This window comes from Bos grunniens, chromosome 12 (assembly GCF_055505025.1).
Source record: "Bos grunniens cultivar Pamir isolate PY7600 chromosome 12, Bosgru_T2T1.0, whole genome shotgun sequence".
Taxonomy (NCBI): domain Eukaryota; kingdom Metazoa; phylum Chordata; class Mammalia; order Artiodactyla; family Bovidae; genus Bos; species Bos grunniens.
Window position 1 is genome coordinate 67,805,881 of NC_141176.1, and position 17,086 is coordinate 67,822,966.

At 36.6% G+C, this 17,086-nt stretch overlaps 1 long non-coding RNA gene across 50 annotated transcripts in view; it reads right to left on the reverse strand.

Annotated features, from left to right (window-relative positions):
• Positions 1–17,086, reverse strand: part of LOC147361841 (uncharacterized) — a 256,268-nt gene that overhangs the window by 217,524 nt on the left and 21,658 nt on the right. For 8 of the 50 annotated variants that reach the window (XR_015138326.1, XR_015138325.1, XR_015138334.1 and 5 more), the window contains one exon: positions 14,583–14,658. The exons of 31 other annotated variants lie outside the window; for them this stretch is intronic. This is a non-coding gene — a long non-coding RNA (uncharacterized LOC147361841). 11 more of the 50 variants (XR_015138337.1, XR_015138340.1, XR_015138345.1 and 8 more) reach the window with 4 other exon arrangements.

Genomic DNA, 17,086 nt, shown 5'->3' on the forward strand with positions numbered 1-17,086 from the left:
ATAAATCATAGAAAGAGTCAAGTGAAGAGAAAAAAAGAGGAAAGATTCTTTAGTCCAGAATCATCTGACTTCAAGACTGAGGGCAGCAGGGAAACATGAGGCATTTAAGCGGGGAAGGAGTCACCACAAGAGGAAGAGACAGGCAAGGAAAAGTTTATTCCAGCTTGTGAGGCAAATTTCATCTATTTTATCACATTCCAACATTTTGTGAACTTCCCAGATGGCTCAATGGGTAAAGAATCTGCCCACAATGCAGGAGACACAGGAGACAAAGAGTCAGACACGACGGTGTGCACACACACACATTTTATATTATAATAATTCATTAAGACTCTTATAAACTCTGCATTACCTGAGCTAAAAAGGTTGCAATAATTCACAGGGAGAGGCAAATTACGCTTGTTGTCAACAAAGATGTATGTATGAACTGACTGCCAAAAGCCAGAATTTTGATTGGGGGGTAAAGGTAATGAGTAGTATTTTTCTAAATATTCTTTATTTAGTTGACCTACAAAGGAATCTTTTTTCTTCTAGATCTACATATTTCCATGAAAACCTTAGTCTAAAAATTTATCTAGAAACCAAGAAAGAAAATCAATCCATCTGGATATCTGAATACCCACCTTTAACACGTTATCTATTTCTTGATAATTATTGCATGTGAAAGATGAAATAAGCATTCAGTTCAGTTCAGTCACTCAGTCGTGTCCAACTTTTGGTGACCCCATGGACTGCAGCACTCCATGCTTCCCTGTCAGTCACCAACTCCTGGAGCTTGCTCAAACTCATGTCCATCGAGTCGGTGATGCCATCCATCCATCTCATCCTCTGTGGTCCCCTTCTCCTCCTGCCTTCTCTCTTTCCCATCATCAGTGTCTTTTCCAAGGAGTCAGTTCTTTGCATCAGGTGGCCAAAGTATTGGAGTTTCAGCTTTAGCGTCAGTCCTTCCAATTCAGGATTGATTTCCTTTAGGATTGACTGGTTTGATCTCCTTGCAGTCTGTGGGACTCTCAAGAGTTTTCTCCAACACCACTTTGAAGCATTTAAACTCTACTGCTAATATACAATCAGACACTATAAGGTCTCAGTCTATATGGCAGTCACATATGGCTATGGAGCACTTCCCACACGTCTGGTATAACTGAAGAACTAAGCTTTAAATTTAAATTTGAAAACTAACACTGAATTTCACTGTTGGAAAAGAATTTAAGTATGCTTAGAATAATTCGAGTATATGAATCTGCGTTTTCAACTTTTAAATTTTATAAGTTATATACAAGTTAAGGATGTCTCATAAAAATTTAGCATCCAAACTGTGATGCAGTTTCAGTACACATTGGGTTTCAAAGATCTTGCACAAAAAAAAGCATGGAATGTCATTATCAATTTTTAAATTGATTACACATTGAAATGATGATATTTTTTATATTTGGGATCAAATTAAATACATACATATTACTAAAATGTATTCCAATGATTACTTCTCACCTTTTGTGATATGGCTGCAGTAGAAATGTAAATGTCATGTTCACCTCTCATTATATTTCTTTATTTCTGTACAGCTGTGAAGGGGAAATTTGGTACTGTAGAATATGTACAAAATTTGACATTGAGTAAAATTTAAGCCTGGGATCCTTCACTTTATATGTGTGTGAACAGATCTCTTAACCTCTCTGAACTTTATTATTTATGTAAATCAAAGTAATAATGTTGAACAAACAAGACTGTTGTAAGGCTGCAATAAAATATGTAATGGCCTTTAGAGAGTCCCAAAGTACTGGGCAAATGTCAGTTATTTTCGGGTATTTTATTTTTAATCAAGTGTACATTTGAATTGTAAGCTAAATGAAGGTTTAGAGATAATCGACCTGTTTAATCACTGAGAAAAGCAAGGTGGGCCCTAAACTGTAAAACTATGCCAAGAAGTTTCCAGAATGCTAACAGCCTATTTTATAACAGAAGTCCAAAGTACTGATTTCTAAGGCAGAAAAAGTCTGGTTGTTCAATATTTGAGCCACCCTAGTAGTTGCCTTTAACTCTCTAAAGCTATTGCCTGCAACCCACTTTAATAAATTTGTTTTATTAGCGAGTTGAGGAGAAAAACAGCCGAATAGAGTATAAGGCAATTGAGGACTTTGGTAGGTGCCAAGATGAATCAAGTTCTGTTTTCTTCTCAGAACCAGCACAGGAGAGGAACTGTATGTACAATAAACAAAATTAAATAGTAGTTTCATTCATCTCATTTAACAGATTAATCACCACTGGAAGAGTGGACTGGTAAAATGTTTGTATGTACTGGAAAAATCTGAGAAAAATTTACAAGGCTCTCCTAAATATTAAGACAGAGGCGACTGAAAATAACTGAGCAGCCGGCATGTTACAGAAAGTCTCGCTTTAAAAGTGATGTGGAAATAAACCAGCTCTCTTACATCAGATCACATCAGTCGCTCAGTCGTGTCCGACTCTTTGCGACCCCATGAATTGCAGCACACCAGGCCTCCCTGTCCATCACCAACTCCCGGAGTTCACTCAGACTCACGTCCATGGAGTCAGTGATGCCATCCAGCCATCTCATCCTCTGTCATCCCCTTCTCCTCCTGTCCCCAATCCCTCCCAGCATCAGAGTCGTAATCAATTAATATTTGTAAGTCATAGTGTCTCTGTTCATCAATGATATGCCAATAAATTGATTTATGTAGCCCTGTCTTGCATTGCAAAACCTTAGTCAACAATGTCAACAACAGCGTGGGTAAAGGACTTTATTTACAGCAGCTTCCTAACCAAATGCATTCTACTGCCAATCCCTGAGCTTTGTCTAAAGGCTACAGTGTAAACTGAAATTACTTACTACGGAAAAGGAACTTGTCCTTCTTAGCTTACATTATAGCTTATTACGTGTACTCCTTCTTTTCAAGAATTGTTAACTTTTTTCTTATCAATTGTAAAATTCACAGTTGAAGTACCTCTAGAGCGATGACCTTGACTCTTTTTTATCATATTTCTGAATGATTCTGAGGTATGCTGCTGCTAAGTCGCTTCAGTTGTGTCCGACTCTGTGCGACCCCATGGACGGCAGCCCACCAGGCTCCCCCGTCCCTGGGACTCTCTAGGCAAGAACACTGGAGTGCGTTGCCATTTCCTTCTCCAATGCATGAAAGTGAAAAGTGAAAGTGAAGTCACTCAGTCGTGTCTGACTCTTCTCGACCCCATGGACTGCAGCCCACCAGGCTCCTCCATCCATGGGATTTTCCAGGCAAGAGTACTGGAGTGGAGTGCCATTGCCTTCTCTGATTCTGAGATATAAGTAGATTCAAATTACAAGGTTTCAGCAATAAACTCCCTTGTTCTTTTGGTAGTATTGGAAATATAATTTTTGACTATTCACTTCTAGTTTCCTGCTGCTGCTGCTAAGTCGCTTCAGTCGTGTCTGACTCCTAGCGACCCTATGGACTGCAGCCTACCAGGCTCCTCCATCCATGGGATTTGCCAGGCAAGAGTACTGGAGTGGGTTCCTAGAATACCATAAACCCCTTGGACAGCCAGAGGCTAAGCCACTATAATTCTTTTCTCTGCCCTCTCTGCTCCTGCTGCTGCTGCTAAGTCACTTCAGTCATGTCCAAATCTGTGCGACCCCATAGATGGCAGCCCACCAGGCTCCCCCGTTCCTGGGATTCTCCAGGCAAGAACACTGGAGTGGATTGCCATTTCCTTCTCCAATGCATGAAAGTGAAAAGTGAAAGGGAAGTCACTCAGTCATGTCCGACTCTTAGCGACCCCATGGACTGCAGCCTACGAGGCTCCTCCACCCATGGGATTTTCCAGGCAAGAGTACTGGAGTGGGGTGCCATTGCCTTCTCCAGCCCTTTCTGCTAGTCACCCCTAAATGAACTATCTAAGCACTGATGTTGGTACCTTAGCTAGTTTCCTGTCTAATGAGATCATTCTACGTTAAACATAGCTGGAAACTCTGTGACTTTTGAATTCTCTTTCTTTGGAAGCAAGTAACAATGTAAGAAAAAGGAAAAATATTACAAAATTAGTATGATAAACAAAATGGTTCACGTTTTAAAATTACCACGTAGGAAGAAAAATATAAGACTTCCCAAGAATGCTTAAAGCATTTTATATTTGCTTTCATTTTTAACAGTAGTGCAAATAGTGAACATTTACTGAACATCATGCCAAGTGCCAAAGATGAGTTATCTTTGATTCTCATAACCGTCCTAGAATACAGGTACTATTATTATTATATCAACTTCATGGCTTCTTGGCAATCTGAAGAGATTAAAACCTCACATGATTGCTGTGTGGGAGAATCCATTCTTCAGTCACTCAGGCACCCAGGATGACAGTCCCTCTCCTTAGTTTACTTCCTTTTTCATACAAGTGTTAAATAAGTAATTTTTTTCTTTCTTTTCTCATCTTTTCTTTCTTTGGAATTATGTGCCACCTAGGAATTATTGCATAAGGGATGTAGAAATTTCTGTGAGTGATATTCAGGGGTGGTCCTGACTTGACCTTCACATATTAATTTACATTAATAGCTTTAATCCTTTCTATTTTCTACTAAATTTTTCTATTCTTATTTAATAGTTTCCTGGAGAAGGAAATGGCAACCCAGTATTCTTGCCTGGAAAATCCCATGGACAGAGGAACTTGGTAGGCTACAGTTCATGGGGTAGCAAAGAGTCGGACACAACTGAGTGACTTCACTTTCTTTCTTTAATAATTTCCTGTCCTATAAGTTTTAAAAATATTTCACATCCTATGGTGTTTGGTTGGCATTGTGGAATCCTTCTCTCCACATTCTTCCCATGATAAAACCATTAAATATTTTAAATGTCCTCTGTGATATTTTGTTCATTTATTGCAACTTGAGAGTATATGAACTTAACATTTGGGCGATGAATAGAATGGTAATAATTCAGAAAATAAATATTAAAATCCCATGAGGCTAACTTCTGTTGTTCTGTGTGGTGAAAACTCAAAATAGCTTGAGTTATTTTGTATGGTGTCTGATGCAAAAAAAAAAAAAAAAAAAAAAAAGCTCAAAAGGAAAAAGAGAAATATCAAATAACAAAACAACCAGAATTAATTATTTTCAATTCTGCTTCTCTCAACCAGTTTCCTTAGCATTTTATTCTGACTACATCTTAATCACCTTATTCTTTTTATTAAAAAATGTGATTTAACAATTTTTGACTGCCTGTTGTAGCCTACATACAGATTTTTTTTCCTACTAGAAATGATTTAAAAGTTAATGTGGCCATCACTACATTTTAAGGATAAAGTTCTTTATTTAATTACATTTTTAAGTGCAACAAATTATATCATCACTAGTCTCAGTTCAGTTCAGTCGCTCAGTCGTGTCCTACACTTTGCAACCCCATGAACTGTAGCATGCCAGGCCTCCTGGTCCATCGCCAACTCCCTAAGTTTACTCAAACTCATGTCCATCACATTGGTGATGTCACCCAACCATCTCATCCTCTGTCGTCCCCTTCTCCTCCTGACTTTAATCTTTCCCAGCATCAGGGTCTTTTCCAATGAGTCGGTTCTTTGCATCAGGTGGCCAAAATATTGGAGTTTCAGCTTCAGCATCAGTCCTTCCAGTGAATATTCAGGCCTGATTTCCTTTAGGATGGACTGGCTGGATCTCCTTGCAGTCCAAGGGACTCTCAAGAGTCTTCTCCAACACCATATCAATTCTTCGGCACTCAGCTTTCTTTATAGTCCAACTCTCACATCCATACATGACTACCAGTAAAACCATAGCTTTGACTAGATGGACCTTTGTTGGTAAAGTAATGTCTCTGCTTTTTAATATGCTGTCCAGGTTGGTCATAGCTTTTCTTCTAGTTTTAGACTAGTCTAAAAACATGATAAAACCAATTTATGAAAATTATGTTCCGTATCTTAACTGGAAAGCTGTTTCAGAATATAATATTGATTTTTCTTTTATTAAACTTTGTCATCAGAAGTAATGTCAATGTAAATGACTTTATTTTAGTAATTTTACTAATAAAATTAACTGTTTCTGATTAAAATCCGTGGGGCCTGACACTAAATTTCCAGAAATATTCTAAGCTTACAAGTAGATATATATGAAGATATTGAATTTTTAATATTTATGTTACTTATATTCTAAAATATATCTTGGTGTATAGTAACATTAACTTAAAATAACATGATCTACATTAATCCAAAGTTACAAAGATACAATTTTTAAATTTCTCTTCACGTTTATCAGTTTTTCTTCTTTCCTCTCACCTGAAGTGTCTGGGAACAACATTGGCCCTCTTGAGATTATTTTTGTGATACTTAAGAGAGTTTCCATTACATTTTATTAATAAACATGAGTAAAACTGAATAGAGAGACAAGTCCTACACAAAGGCAAAAAAAAATGTGGGACTGAGATATATAGCAGTATCTCAAAAAATAAAACTGGGAATATCCAACAAAACATTTCCATCAAAGCATTTATTTCAATATGTTCCCTTCTATTCCACTGTGTGAAATGTTTTTCAAAAGAATAAGCACTGTTATCCTATAACAGTACCATTCATTATTCTGTGGCAAATAGTGTACTGACAATTAGACTTAACATTATCTCATTCAGCCTTCATGTCAAGCCTGAAGGGTAGGTATTTTTGCCAAAATTTAAAATATGACCAGACATCCCTGGTGGTCCAGTGGTTAAGACTCTGCAGTCCCAGTGCAGGGGGCCCATGTTCAATCCCTGGTCAGGAAACTGGATTGACCGTGCCTCAGCTAAGAGTTTGCATGAGGCAAATAAGGATCAAAGAGTCTGTGTGCTGCAAGTAAGAACCGGGGCAGCCACATAAATAAATAATATCTTTTAAAAATAAAATATGGCCAAACTAGGTGCAAACAAAAGAAACTTGCCCAAGCTTAAACTTACCAAGGCTTCAAATAACTGATGTATTTTATTCAACATGAACTAAGCAGAATGTTTTCTATATAGCTTTGTGTAATCTTTGAAACCTAGTCAATTAAATTTTTTCACACAAAATTAAGTAGGTTTCTTTTTCCAAAATACACTTCCCCTACCTTTGTCCAGTGATTTCACCATTTATGAGGGCGATAACAAGATCATAAGCATTTGAAGAAATAGTCTTAGCAACGCTGAAGATGGAGCCACACATTGACTTTTGCAGAACTGAATAGGATTCTACTTTTGTCATCCAGGACTTCCGACATTTACTAATAGTTAAAAAATATCCTTCAAATGCTTAATAAGTTTCCCAGAATTCACATTAGTTCCCATAAGAACTATCAGAGTCATGGATCCCTCAGAATATCCTAGGGTGTTAGTGCTGTTGGCTTGAGAGCATACTTGCAAGATGCTATCAGGCAAATGATTGTTCCTATTCATGGCCCTGGATCAGAATCCTAGAACGCCCAGAAAAACAATGCTAACCTCTGTCAACAGTGCTTTAAAATGAAAAGGTAACATATATTTGACACTTGAGCACTTTTTTCTGAGAGTTTGACCAGATATATGATACAGGGAAAGCTGTCATGTATTTTATAACCAACCTTCAGTATAATCAGGAGATTGGCTTTGTATGCTTTGAGTGTATTTATAATTATACCATTATAAAGGGACTGCAAAATTATACTCAAGGATTTAGATAGTTACTAAAGGACAAGTGTAGGAAAATGTCAATATTTTTAAATAGCAAATATATTATCATTATATTCTTTTTGCTTAGCATTCTTGAATATCCTTAAGTACATGACAGATAGAGATACTTAGCTACACAGACACATACAGGGACAAATTATTTGTTGGCTTTTGACAGTTGTGATACATATATATATATATATATATACACACACACACACACACATAAAATTCTGATAAATTCAGGAACTTTTAAAGCTTCAATTTTTACTTCTGAATTAAATTGATAAGATTGATTAGAGCATCCTAGGGTACCAAAAAATATTCTAGCTCATTCAATTCATCATGGTTAATTAAGTAAGCTGTGTGAACAAACTCCATGTCTATATTTAAGTAACCTGAAATAAGACACTCCTCAAGAAGCTCAAAAAATAAAAAAATAAATAAAAACAGTCTTACTGTCTGCAAGAAAATAGGTGGAAGCCAGACCTTTAAGAGATTTCACAGAAATCAATAAATAACTGGAATACCTGCTGTAAATATCCATTTGAATATAAAATAATTTGGCAGGTAAGAATGTTACCTTGTTTAGGATAACCTTCATTTCAGATAGCCCTGAGAGATGACACGTAGGGAGGCAGACAGAGAAAGAGAGCATTTGAGAGAGAAAGAGAAAATGATTCCTGTTAAAATTCCCAGAACTCATTACAAGTAATTTTTAGGGTATAAGGATGATAAAAGTGGACACAAAATTTAACTTGTAACGTTAACAGACTAATATTAGTTAATATCTTCATGACTTATCAGACTATTTGATGTTAAAATTCCTGGAAGAAAAGATATAAGCCTTCCTGAAACTGTGTGTCCTCAGTCGTGTCCAACTCTTTGAGACCCCATGGACTGTAGCCCATCAGACTTCTCTGTCCATGGGATTCTCCAGACAAAAATACTGGAGTGGGTGGCCATTTCCTTCTCCAGGGGATCTTCCCAACCCAGGGATTACACCCATGTCTCCTGCATTGGCAGGCGGATTCTCTACCACTGCACTGCCTGGGAAGCCAGAGATCCTACCAAAACTAGCTTCATCAAAAAACACAATAGAGATGAGGATGAGTCAATAAACTCAGATAGTAATAGAATAACTGTGAAATTGGAGATTTCTAAAGGAAATACATATTGATTTACTTAGTTTTTTTTTTTTCAAAGTTTATTATAATAAGAAACAGGAAAATCTCAACTGCAATTTTACAAAGGTTTTTTACTATCCTAGATATAATATCTAGTCACACTGACCATCACCACTGTAACTCTATAAACTGAGTATTAGTGTGTCCATTTTAGTGTTTAAAAAGCAATCCTCAGTTTTGCATATACAGCTGTATTTCAAATTTGCAGGCATATAAGAACTAACAATTACTTGATAAAACCCAGATTCCAGGCCCTTTCTTTTCTGAAGCCTCCAATTCAGTAGGATATGGGATGGAGACGGAGAATCTACATTTTAAATAAATATCTACAAAGATTTTTTTAGATGCAGCTAATTTGAGGAACACTGCTTTTCACTTAGCTTCCCTATGAAAGAAATGAGCAGATCTTGAGTTTAAGAGACAGTTAAGATAAATTGAGAGAAAAATATGTATATTTGCCTATTTTAGAAGACAATTTTATCATCTTATACGTGAAAGAAAATCACACTTTTTGTTTAATTGCACATGAATATAGGACAAAGGCGCTTTTAGACTTGTGTTAACATGGCAACTGTGGCAATGTAGAGATAATCAATGCATTCATTAAAAATAACTCTTGACTAGTGTGCACAAGCACAGTGTGTATGAAGCCAACATAAAGCATTCAACCTAGCAACAGGTTCAATGAAGTGACAGAAAAAGTAGACAAGACACGGCTGCTCCTTTCCAGGGACTTAGAACAATTTAAGAGACCAAATATTTAAAATATATGTATATATTATTCAATATTATTGTTTTATTATAAGTATATTAATACAATTAATGCAATTATTAAAGTAATTAATGTAATAGTTAATGTTATTAGTATATTATTTAATATATAATTATATAATGTAATTTAATATTATGAAAATATTAAATCAATAAATATTACATTAATACTATTAATACATATTATTAATATGTATTAAATATATGTATGTGTATATATAGGCAAAAGTAAAGTTCTAGCACAGAATATTAGTTTTATGACTAGATCATCTACTTAATGAAATTTTAAAAACAATATGCACTCATCTCTAATGTAGGCAGGAGCTGTTGTGAAAGGGCCTCCTGGAAAAGTGGAGTTGACTTAGAACCTTGAAATACAGACAGGTATGTATATGTGGGAGGGGATGAAGGAGATTGTACAGAACTGCATGGTGCCCAGGCCTGGTGAGGGGCCAACACAAGGTAAATGTGTGTTTAACTAGGATAAAAATTCTTAACAGCTTTCATCTTAACTAGAAAGATGTTTGGAAGAACTCTACAGGACTTCTTAGACATGGCACATCATCCGAACTCCATACTCATTCATTCATTTTAAAAATATAAGCAATAAGTCCTTGTATACAGTTTTAATATTATAGATCATTTTATGCCAGCTAATATAAAGCACTCTTATCTTCTTTACATTGTATATCTAGTTGTATTTACTTCTTAATTTTTTAAAGAAAATTATTTTGAAAACAAAAACATTTTTGCCTTCTTATACCTTACCCAATATATTATTATATAATTTCAGTCATAATTAAAGTCCAGAAAACTGCAAGACACCAGCCTCCAAAATTCAGAAGTGCATAAAAACGCACCTTTCTTTACACTGCTCCTTTTATCATAAAAATAAGGTAATATTAATTGCTATTGCTATTTGCTAAGTCACTTCAGTCGTGTCCGACTCTGTGTGACCCCATAGATGGCAGCCCACCAGGCTTCCCCATCCCTGGGATTCCCCAGGCAAGAACACTGGAGTGGGTTGCCATTTCCTTCTCCAATGCATGAAAGTGGAAAGTGAAAGGGAAGTTGCTCAGTCGTGTCCGACTCCCAGCGACCCCATGGACTGCAGCCCTCCAGGCTCCTCCATCCATGGGACTCTCCAGGCAAGAGTACTGGAGTGGGGTGCCATTGCCTTCTCCGATTAATTGCTAATGGAGGCTTAATTAGCAGATTAATTCTTTCAGTGATCTGACTCAGACACAGGGTTTTGTGTTGTCTCCTTCAGTGAAGTTGGATGATGGTTGAAGGAAAAAAACTTTCTGTTACTCTCCATGAAGTTGAATGGGCTATTCAATCTGGATTTTTTTTATTCAAAACACTTATCTCCAGTTTGGTGTCATATGGTTTTATTTCTTGTTTTAAAGTCATATTAGTTTCAGTTGCAATACAAATTTAGGCAAGGGCTGATGGATCTACACATAATGTATTCTCACTCAGATTTCAGTAGTATGTACCCCTAACAGAAATAAACAGGAAATGTTTTACCAGTAGCATTTCGATCAGACCAAGAGGATCAGAGTATATAATAGTTATTATATTGTTAGTATAAGTTATTATATAGTTAATAGTTGTAAGTGCCTATCTGATGGGCATTTATACTTTACAGAAAAAACAAAAGCCACAATAAATGGTAAATGATCTTTTTCACCATTTCTGAGCACTTGTTTTTATTACCCTCTTCCTGGGAGCTCAGATAATAAAGAATCTGTCTGCCAGTGCAGGAGAGTCAAGAAATGTAGGTTCGATTCCTGGGTTGGGAAGATCTCCTGGAGACAGGAATGGCTACTCGATCTAATATTCTTGATAGGAAAATTCCATGAACAGAGGAGTCAGGTGGGTTACTGTCCATGGGGTCACAAAGAGTCAGACGCGACTGAGCTACTAACACTTTCACTTTAGACTACAATTACTTCATACTCTTCGAGTGATGAAGTAATCTTTTCTCATAGCTCCTCCATACACCACTGCTTATACCACACATCACAACCATGGTCAATCTAATTTACTCAAGAAGCACATGAAAACAGAGAGAGGAGAGACCCCTTTGGGGTATCAGATAAAGCAAATGCATCCTCTTGCCTCCCTGAACCATGTCCCTAGTTCCAACTCTGATTTCAGCCTCAGCTGGGATGGACAGCACCATTAAACTCCCACTGATGGCCACCCTTCTCAAGTAGGCTCTATATATTTCTACACTCTGCCCAGAACATTTGTCAACACAACGGGGTCCACTTTCCCCACAAGTAAACACAACCCAGAAGTACTGGGTTAATCTCCAGTGACAACCCCTAACTATGGATGGACAAGAGCCTGTGGGTAAAAGCTCCTGCCTCCTGCCATTTAGGTTGGCAATTTAGGAAACTCAGGTAGACATTCTGTCTACTACTCAGGACAACCTGGTGGAATCAATCAAATATTGCACAGGCTACAGCAGCTACTTCAGTTACACACCTGCATGCTAACTTTATTACATCCCTGTGCAGTCTCACCTGCTCCTTTACCACTGCCTCCTGGATCACCTTTTGCATAAACTGCTCACATCCAGGGCCCTGTCTTAGGTTCCACTTTTAAGGAAATACACAACTGAGACAGGTAACTTTGTTTACTACTTGTTCTTGCTTTAGAACAAGGACCCATAAAATTTTTATCTAAAGGTCCAGATTGTAAAATGATTGTAGTTCATATGGTCTTTGTTGCTGCTACACAATTCCATCATTTTAGAGTGAAAATAGCCATTGACAATACACAATGAATGGGCCTGACTGCATTTCAATAAAACTTTATTTGTAAAAACTGGTGGTGGGCCTGATTTGGCCTATGACCCATGGATTACTGATCCCTAAGAATCTCTTGAATTCTTCTTGTAATGCATTAGAATATGCTTAGATTTCCCTGAGCTTAAATATCCTGTGAGTGAAAGTGTGAGTTGAAGTGCAAAAGTCGCTCAGTTGTGCTCATCTCTTTGTGACCCCATTGAGTGTAGCCTGCCAGGCTCTTCTGTCCATGGGATTCTCCAGGCAAGAATACAGGAGTGGGTAGTCATTCCCTTCTCCAGGGGATCTTCCCAACCCAGGGATTGAACTCAGGTTTCCTGCACTGCAGGCAGATTCTTTATGGTCTGAGACATCAGGGAACCCCTAAGTATCCTAATGATAATAATTGATGAAATTCTTAATTGCCTTTTGTTAAAATTATTATGTACAAGGCACTATTCCTAACAGTTGTTTTACATACATCATCATGTTTTATTCCCAACATTTCTATTTCATGCGTGAAAAAAACTGAATCTCAGGAAAGCTGTGTTAGTCATTCATGCTGTTCCATGTCGCAATTCTCTGCCTTCTAAATACAAAATTAGGTGCGATTCCTGGTTGTCTTTCTAGTAAAATATGGCATCTAACTATTTCCAGGCAATGCATTATAAGATTTAATTGATGTCAAATGATCCTCTTGAGCTCTTTCTCCCTTTGTGATGATTATTGAGAAGTTCCAGATACTGAGTCTCAGCTTGAGGATGACATGATGCAACAAACACCCAGTGACCACGTAAGAGGGAATAATACAGCTGAAATTTTGGAAGATATGTGTTACCATTTCTAATCTTAGCCATCTTGACTAATAAGGAAATGAAGTAACTTGACAATGACCACAGCTGATAAGTGACATAACAAAAGGTTTTCAGACTACAAGACCTGATTTCTTTCTGCTATACCTCCCTTACTATGTATAAGTCTTTCCCTGCATATTTAAAAAAAAATTCTTTTTAAACCTGTTTAGACAACTCCTCCCTGCAATGGATGCCACTGTGATGAGTAAATACCTTTCTTGCTAAGTCTCTTCAGTCGTGTCCAACTCTGTGCGACCCCGTAGATGGCAGCCCACCAGGCTCCCCCGTCCCTGGGATTCTCCAGGCAAGAACACTGGAGTGGATTGCCATTTCCTTCTCCAATGCATGAAAGTGAAAAGTGAAAGTGAAGTCGCTCAGTCATGTCCAACTCTTCGTGACCCCATGGACTGCAGCCTACCAGGCTCCTCCATCCATGGGATTTTCCAGGCAAGAGTACTGGAGTGGGGTGCCCTTGCCTTCTCCAAAACTGAGTTCAAAACACAAGAAATGAGGAATATTTGGAAAAAGATGAGCAAAAACACTGATTCCAGGGAAAAAATGTCAAGTTATACACAAAAATTATATGCAGTGTCCTGCCATCTTTTTCCTACTCGGACCCACAGTTTTCACAGAAGAAACATATCCAGTCATGCATACTGACTCTTTGCTGATAACTATTCCTCATTTCTCTCCAGTGGGGTTGGGGACTCCCCTACTCTGTGACTAGACTATTTCTAATTAACCATAGATAGACCCCTGATTCAAGATGGGACAATCAATCAGTCCCAGGGAAACTTGAGTTGGGGCTGATCCACTGAAGCCAATTTTCCCACTGCATTGCGCACATGACTTTAAAATTCTGAGACTATGGAGCAGCAGCCTTCATCCTGTCATTGGGACTAAGGTCTTCAGAGAGAAAAGCAGAAGCAGAAATGCAGAAAGGAGTCGGGAGAAAACTACAGAGAGCCTTTACAGTGTCTGAGGTCTCGGCTCCAGGTCGAGCTGCACTCCTGATAAAAGAATTAATGAAATATTCTTAAAGTCTGATAAATTCTTTACAGTTTACTTAAACTAAATTTTTTCCTATTATTTGCAGTCAGAACCCTAAAAACACAACTCCCAATCTACAAGCAGTTTTTCACAACTTCTAAAAATGTAATCTTAATGAATGGATTACATCTTCTAGTAGAATAAACAGTCTCAATGGCTTCCTCAAAAACACGAATAAAATAATTCAGTTTTAAGTATTTTATAGGAGAACCATTCAAAATAAATATCTGATTGCAGAATCTGAGTATAAGTTGAGATATTTTAATCAATTACCTTTACAATGCTCTTCAAATTATCCTCACGCCCTTCCTCATTGGATTAGTCCTAACACAGTATATGTTTCCCAAGTCTAGGATCAAAAAATACATACTTTTTAATGCAAACAGAAAACCTTAAAAGTATAAATTTTACTATGATAATTTATCTCTTTTTAATTAGAAAAACAGGAAGAGACAGTGTTTTGGTTTTCAAAATATGGTCAGTCTCTTTGGATTAATCTTTCTGAAACTATGTTTTAAATCACAAAATATTCTTGTTAAAATAAATTATTCAAATTAAACAAATAATGTCATTTTTTACCATGGAAGGAAGTATATTAAAGTACACAGTAATGTCCGTAGTTAGTAACATGTTTCTATAAATGTATAGACTAGCTTACTTTTCACTATTTCCTATGCAAATAGAAAAAAATGTTTAGTTTTAAAAAGGAAAGAGAGAAACAGTTATTTCAGAAATAAATCATTTAATCCTTTGGCTAAAAACCATAAACATTGGGTAAATATGTGGTCTGAATCAAAATTTCCTGAAATTCAGGAGGCTAAACTGAATTAATATTATATTTTGTCTCAGGAGTTGTAGGTGCCTGCCGTGGGAAATATATAGATGTATAGCTATATATCTTCTGGACTGTGATATAAAATTTGAGAAAATAAGACATTGTTTACTGCCTCAACATTTACAGAGTGGGACATTTTATCATCAACTTTTTCAGAAATGCTGATGCTTATCTGGGTTTAGTTTATTCTAAAATAACTGAAATTAGAGGCTAATTATACTTTTATACTATCTCATATTAAATCAAATGATGTTGTTTTTATTCTTATTCTTTTATGCCTTATCATATTTTTTAATTGAGTGCATATAACATTGGAAAAATATTTTAAATAGAACTTTTCCTACAGAAGTTTTACTCAAATAATAAGGATTTTCATTATAAGAATATAAGAATATTTTTTGCATATTCTTAAAACCTGTGAGTGATCTGTTTTCATTCAGATATTGGAATATTAACAATAAGGCAGATCTTGATTATCTAGTGTTTAATTTTCAGTAGAAATTAATTCCTTATTATTATAAAGAAGTTTTAAAATGACATCCCACTGTAAAAGTAGAATTTCTAATTTATAAGCTCATTTTTATAATCACACTTTGGAGAAAATTGTGGACACATTAAACTGCTTACATAAGCTTTTTAAAGAAGTAACTACAAAATGAAAAGTAAAATTTGCAGTGCCATTTGGCTGGCTAATTTATTTAAAATACGATAACTGTAAAACCAGGTAGAAGGTCATAATTATAATTTTTCTCAGTGAAATCTGCAATAGATCTCTCTGTATTTAGAGAATTCAGCATTTTTGCCCATTCTTATAAAATTAAAAAAAAAGTAACCAAACAAGACAAACTGCAATTGCTATTCCTTAAAAAGACAGTGTGTAAGACCCAAGTATAGTGATAAGTCTTACCATTTCAAAGAGGAGAGGGAATAATTCCTTTTTTACACTAAACATCCAGAAGAGTGGTCCTATTAATTCAAGGTCTCTTACCCTTCCAAAGGAAATCATCTAAAATTTTATGCGGCCGTTTAAATGATTGCTGGGAAATTTATATGGTAGTCATGGGAACAAGTAAAGAAGTCAAGGCAACGTTGATCATTTTAATAGTGTGCAAGTGATCCATCCAATTTGTAAATACCTTGGACCACTCTTCTAGGTCATGAGTAATCTGAAAAGGCATTTATGTGAAATTAATGAAATAAAATACAAGCTCGTTAATAGCCAAAATGCCCTAAAATTTTTTAATTAGTTGAGTTTATTGTAAATACTTTGAGCTTTTGAAACAGCAAAAAACACCTCCTCTGTGGCGTTATGCAGACCTTTTTAGAAAAGCATGTTTTATCTTTCATGATTGAAAATGAATTCATTTGTTCTTTTAGCTTTCTGAGTATTTTCCGAGTAGCACTTTCTTACAAAATACACTTCTCTGGTTTCATCAATGTTTCTCTGCATAGAACTAGTAAAGATATAAATGTGATGCTCCTATGTATCTTGACAGCAAGTCATTCGTGGCAGGCACAGATGTTTGTGGCCAACCTCGTACCTGAACCAGACCCTCAGACCCCAATCCTGGCATGAAAATGAGGCAGGAGATAGGAGAACTGACTGAGCTTTGAATGGTGGAAAGAGACCCAGCCTCTAGACAAAGCACATTGATGATATCTGGCAATAAATACTATTAAACAGTGAGAGTTCTGGAAACCAACTTGAGTAAAGGGTTATCTTACATGAAGTGGCAGCTAGTGGTAAAGAACCCATCTGCCACTGCAGGAAATGTAAGATACATGGGTTTGATCCCCAGGTCCAGAAGATCCCCTGGAGCGGGGCATGGCAACCCACTCCAGTATTCTTTGCTGGAGAATCCCCATGGACAGAGAAGCCTGGTGGGCTACAGTCCGTACGGTCGCACAGAAGTCGAATGTGACTGAAGTGACTTAGCACGCA